A 6,172-nucleotide genomic window follows, 5' to 3' on the forward strand; every position below is an offset into this window, starting at 1 on the left:
GAGGCCAGTAGGTCCAAGAGTGCCCCTAACACCTATGTGCACTGCGATCAGCCAGCCTGAGTGAGGATGAGATGGCTGGACAGCTGGCCTACTCGGCCGCCAGGACAGCCCCCTGAGTTATCCTCAGACATGGATCAATTTTTAATAAAAGAAAGGGCAGGGACAAATGAAACAAGTGTGGGCGTCACACTGGTACACACACCAGGGAGTAGGATGCTGCTGGTAACAGTCAGCTAGAATCACCCAACCAGGTAGAATGATGCAAGAGAAAATGGCACGAACAGAAACGGCATTTTAAGAAGGAAATCCCGTGCTGTCATGGCAAGGTGGGTGACAACACTGATTGTGCTTAACCCCTAATACCAAGCACGTCACTGTGCCTCCTTATCTATGCAACTGGATAACAGCTACCCATGCAAGCTGTCCCAGGGATTAAGGCGGATGCACAGTAAGGAGCCTGGCTGCCTCTCAAGCGGATCGCTTCAGAGGGCTTGCAGCTGGGGGCGGGGGGTGGGGGGGGGGGGGGGGGGGGGGGAGAGCCTCCTCCACATGAACTGTAGAGGAGAACAAACCGCTTCACACTGAAGACAAATACAACTAGACAGTTAAAAAACACTTCAAAGATAATCTTTAAAGTACAGACATTCTAGTTTCATCTTAAAATGAAACTGAGTCATTAAACTGCACTAAAAATTTTAACTTTACATGTGATGAGCCTCGTGATTCAAAAGTAAATACAGTCCAGTAAATGGCTTCCCTGGTGGGTTGGTGGTAAAGACTCTGCCTGCCAATGTAGGAGACACGGGTTCAATCCCTGGTCCAGGAACATCCCACAAGACTTGGAGCAACTAAGCCCGTGTGCCATAGCTACCAAATCCTGTGCTCCTAGAGCCCATGCTCTGCAACAAGAGAAGCCACTGCAATGAGAAGCCCGTGCACTGCAACCAGAGAGTGTCTCCCGCTCACCACAACTAGAGAAAAGCCTGTGCAGCAACAAAGATCCAGCACAGCCCAAAATACATAAATAAATAATTTGAACAAAACAGCCCAGTAAACATTGTTATCTGGAATACAATTTCTTTTTTCAGTTAAAAACAAAACAAGAAAACAGATGTGTCCTGGTTTCATGCATCAGAAAAAGTCTATCACAAAACCTATCACTCTTTTCTATTTAAAAATCTTAATTTAAAGGACACAGCAAAATTTATTACAACTGGTCAAAAAGATCCTCACATTTTACTATCAAACCCTAGAGCAGTACCTAAGTGAGCAGCAAAATGTAAAATATTAAAAGTGTTAAAATCCTTTGTACCTGCCAGAGGGTATACAAATCTGGTAATATGTGGCAAAAACAATAAAGTTTGTATTCTCTGACCCAGAATTTTCCATTTATCTTAGAGATACCCTCTCATGATGAAAGACATTACTTAATAAAGAAAAATTCAATGGGACCGCCTAGCTAAAAATCAAACATTTGCTATGCTGCTAATCCCTTCCAATAATAGAAGGGAAACTAAACGCCAGGCAGGTGGCACTCGCTCCCTGTGCAGAGCCCAGTCTGGCTGAGTTGAGGCTGTGTCAGGGGCCCAAGATCTTGGTCCCCAGCCCTTAATTCATTACCTCTGAGGCACCACAGGCCAGGCCAGGACAGGTGAGTTCAGTCTAGCACATTTCCACTCCACCCGCCCAGAGAACAGAGGCACAGGGCCCTAGGGAGAGCTCTCTAAGAAAGAAGCTGGTCATCCCAGAGATAGCCAGGGCGGGGCACAGCCCATAGGGGTAGCAAGTCAGCATTCCAATCCTCTGACTCTCAGGACTGCAACTTTGTAACCAATTGGCATAGCTCAGTCCTGTGGGACTCTTTGAGACCTGATAGACTGTAGCCTACCAGGCTCTTCCCTCCATGGGATTCTCCAGGCAAGAATACTGGAGTGGGTTGCCATTTCCTTCTCCAATAGAATTCCTTAGAACACAGCAACGGAGACTGTACGTTCCACTTTGTAAACCACCATGTTTTCCAGTGCTCTGTGTTCAGTCTAGAAAAATCAAAAGGACAATAAAATTGTAAGTAACTCATAATGAATAAGGCTTATTTATACTCATACAGTCAAGGAATATTCACTGATCACTCATAAGGTATCACACAATTTAAAAATATTACTTGGGTAGCTGGGTTTAATGTGTCATGAATAAAGGACTATGGTTTCTGTCACAGAACCAAGTTTTAAAAACCAGTCACAGGGGCACACCTACAAAGGTGAAAGATTCGTGAGTAAAGTGGAGCTCTGAAGTACACAGACAACCCCTGAAAAGGAAACATGAGGGCATTTTCATGACATCCACTGAATGCATGGTCTCACCAATGTGAATTACCAATATGTCTGCAAAGCTCTTGGAATTGCAAACAATTCTTACCTAATAAAGACAAAATCTATTAAACGTCTGCCAGTGCCAAGAACTAAGGCAGAACGTATCATTTCACCAATATAACATCCTCAAACAAAACTGATGCAAAGGTGACAAAAGACAAAATTGAAACTAAAGGCTGTTCTGGTAATCGAATCCTTAAATCTTCTGGGTTGAATTTCGACTGACCAGTAACAGACTGCTATTAATCCTCTTCAGGCGATGTCACTATCTAAGCGTGGCCCTACCATCAGGACAGTAGGCCTAGCAGTTCCCTCTTTTCTTTTTTGGCCACCCCTTTTGACATACAGGATCTTAGTTCTCCGACCAGGGATGGAACCCATGCCCTCTGCACTGGAAACATGGAGTCTTAACCACAGACCGCCAAGGAGGTCCCAACAGTTCCTTCATTCCCTCTCTTAAATAAGGAGTAGCATCTTCGTAAAATATGGATATTCTCATTTTTTAGCATCTTTGTCACTTGTATTTAGGAAGCAGTTGAGGACACAGCTTCCTACTTATATCTCCTGTACTCCCCAACAGGCAGTAAGCGCAGGTTCCACGACCCTCATCTCAGTGGTCAAGCACTTGAGCCTGAGTCTTGTCCTCTTTCAGGAAGGAAATTCAAGCACAGGCCCTGCCAACACAGATAGGGAAGGACTGTGACGGATCAAGAGGCAGTCTGCAGTTCAATAATGCTCCGCTCTGCCCAGCCAACAAGAACATAAAAGGGAGCTCTATTGGGAAGCACTGCATTCTTAACTGCTGTGTGGGGAGCACCGGGAGACCCATAAGGGCGCCATCAAGAGCTAAGAGTCTCCTCCACACTGCCTGTGCAAGAGCTGGTCATCATGTGCCACACCTGTCCCCTGAAGACACAGGAATTTGTCTCCTTCCTGGAAAACTGGTTGACCTCATTGGCTGAGATATGGTTCACCTACAGCACTCTATACTCTAAACCTTGTACAAACTACTTTTAAAAGGAGTTAGGGAATTTTTTTCAAGGGTGATTATATCTGTGTCTATCATGATCATTTGCAGACTTCCCTAGGGGTCTAGTGGTTGCGACTCTGCTGTAGGGAATGTGGGTTCAGTCCCTGTTCGGGTAACTAAGATCCCACGTATCCTGTGGTGTGGCCAAAAAAAAAAAAAATCATTTGTAAAATCAATTACACCCCAATAAATTTTTTGAACAAATCATGCTCATTTTAGTCCCTGAATTTAGAAGCAAACTCTCACCTTGTATAAAACTCCACCTTGTTCCCTTAACCCCCGCAAAGCTGCTGTACAGCATTTTAGTCATTCATTTGACACCCACTGAGCATCAACTACAGCCCATGACCAAGGCAAGCACGTCATGCCTAGGCTCTGAGATGTGCCATCAGCAGCTTGCCAGGGATTCTGCCTAGTGGTGGCAGTGGCAGGGAAGTTAGCACAGGAACCAGCACAGAGGCCTGACTCCAAGTCCAGGACTGAGACGGAACAAAACACTAGTCCTTAGGGTAGCTCAGCCTGGAGCACAGAGCACCTACCCTCTGAGAGCAAGGGGGCTCAAGAACACAAAGGGCCAAGAGACGCGTGTTATCTGTGTTACCGGTACCACGATAACACAGTGAATGAAAACCAAGAACATAAACTCACTGAGTGAAGGTTCTGGAAATGACTTGAGTCCTTCCGTCACAAAGGAGGATTCAGAGCACGCCTGAGGGACAGCTCATTTTCATGTGGTTTTAATGGGTTACTCCACCTCACTCATTTTATCAACAAATGTCACTGAGTATCTGAGGCCAACGTGTGGGATTTACTTTTTGGGAAGTTAACTGAAGACAAGAGCTGACAAAAACCTTTTTATTTTGGATTAACTATAGACTAAAAGTTGCATAAAGGTTTACAAGGAGGTCCAAAGATCTTTCTGACCCACCGCTAACTGGTTATGCTTTCCCAAAGGGGAGGTAACTTGCCAGACCTCCCTTAGCAGCCAGCACCTCAAGGACTCCACACTCACCACAGTGACTTCCTAGAGACGCGGGCTGCTGCTAAGCTCATCACCTCCACTTTCTCTATCAGTATTTCCCAGGCATGCAGCACGTGCCAGCCCCTGTTCTCTGCACAAACAGGCTCCCTGTGGACTTTACCTCATAGTGAAAGATTAAGTTATAATAAATATATTAAGTAGGACATTAGAAGAATGAAGTGCAGTGGGAAAACTAAGCAAGGAAGGAAAACAGGGAACAGGAGGTGGTGAGTTGCTTTTGAACTGTGGTGCTGGAGAAGACTCTTGAGAGTCCCTTGGACTGCAAGGAGATCAAACCAGTCAATCCTATAGGAAATCAGTCCTAAATATTCATTGGAAGGACTAATGCTGAAGCTCTGATACTTTGGCCACCTGATGCAAAGAACTGACTCAGTGGAAAAGACCCTGATGCTGAGAAAGACTGAAGGCAGGAGGAGAAGGGGACAACAGAGAATGATGGTTGGATGGCATCACCGACTTGATGGACATGAGTCTGAGCAAGCTCCGGGAGTTGGTGATGGACAGGGAGGCCTGGTGTGCTGCAGTTCACGGGGATGCAAAGAGTTGGACATGACTGAGCAACTGAACTGAACTGAGTTGAAACAGCAGGCAGGGGGTTGGGGAAGGGCTGCCTGCCCTGAGGCTAACGATGCCAGTGATCTAGGTAGAGCCAGGAAGGAGCAAGGAAGTCTGTTAAGAAACAGGCTGAGAAGCCACTGTGGCAGGAGTCAGAATGAGACAGGGGCCAGAGGGAGGAGACTGGTTACAGAGGCTGGGAGTGGACTGACAGGCATCTCTGCCCACAAGAGTCCCCATCCCAGGCCACAGTGGTTCCACAGCTGAGGCCCCCTCAGCAAAGCCGAGTCTCCTCCATGCGCCTCCCAAGTGTCTGCTCATCAGATAACCCCCTGGATGCTCTGCCTTCACCACATTTAAGAGGTCCAGGCAACGGGCTCCAGCAGCATGTGTGCCCCTCACAGCCCCATGCTGCTGGAAGTAACAGCCACCCAGCCCCTGGCTTGGCCACACGCCATCAGAAGTCCCATCCGAGGCAACCCAAGTTCTGCAACCTTGACACAGGTGGAAGGAGAACTGTGCAGCTCTCAGGCAGGAAGTTTTTCAAAGCCTGTGAGTCCTGCCTCATAATTTCATCCCTCAAAGTTTGACAGGTGCCTTGATCCTGAAACTCAGCACCACGTTTAACAAGACAGAAGCAAATCAATAAACATAAAATCTCAAGAGCTTTGGCTGAAGTTCCGCCTTGAGGCAACCAGATTACAGATGGGGCAGAATAACTGTTAGGTTAGCAGATAGTTTTTAAACAGACAACTACTAAGGACAAAGGTATCCAACAGAGCCACCTCTCAAGTTATGACCCGTATTAAGCCTAAACCTGGAAACCAAAAAAACCCGGAAACTTTCGCTTCCTTTCCCTGCATAGCACAACCGAACAAATATTGAGAACTCATCTCTCAGGCACAAGAAAAGGCGAGTCCTTAATCCAGCCCCTCAACGCAAACAAGTTCGAACCCGCAAGGATGAGATCCTGACCCTCTCTTGTATGACTGCAACACAGGCACCGCTTCAAATGATGTCCCGCCGAGGCAGAAAAAGCGTTTTCTTCTTACAAACTGGATGATTTTCACCCGCGAGATTAATTTACACAGCGTCAAGGAATAAAGCTCAATTCCGTGAGCTATAAACATAATGACCCAGACATAGGTTACGTGGCTCCAGAACCGGTGGCGCTCC

The sequence above is a fragment of the Bison bison genome, unplaced genomic scaffold (assembly GCF_000754665.1).
Source record: "Bison bison bison isolate TAMUID 2011002044 unplaced genomic scaffold, Bison_UMD1.0 scf7180017864063, whole genome shotgun sequence".
Lineage (NCBI taxonomy): Eukaryota > Metazoa > Chordata > Mammalia > Artiodactyla > Bovidae > Bison > Bison bison.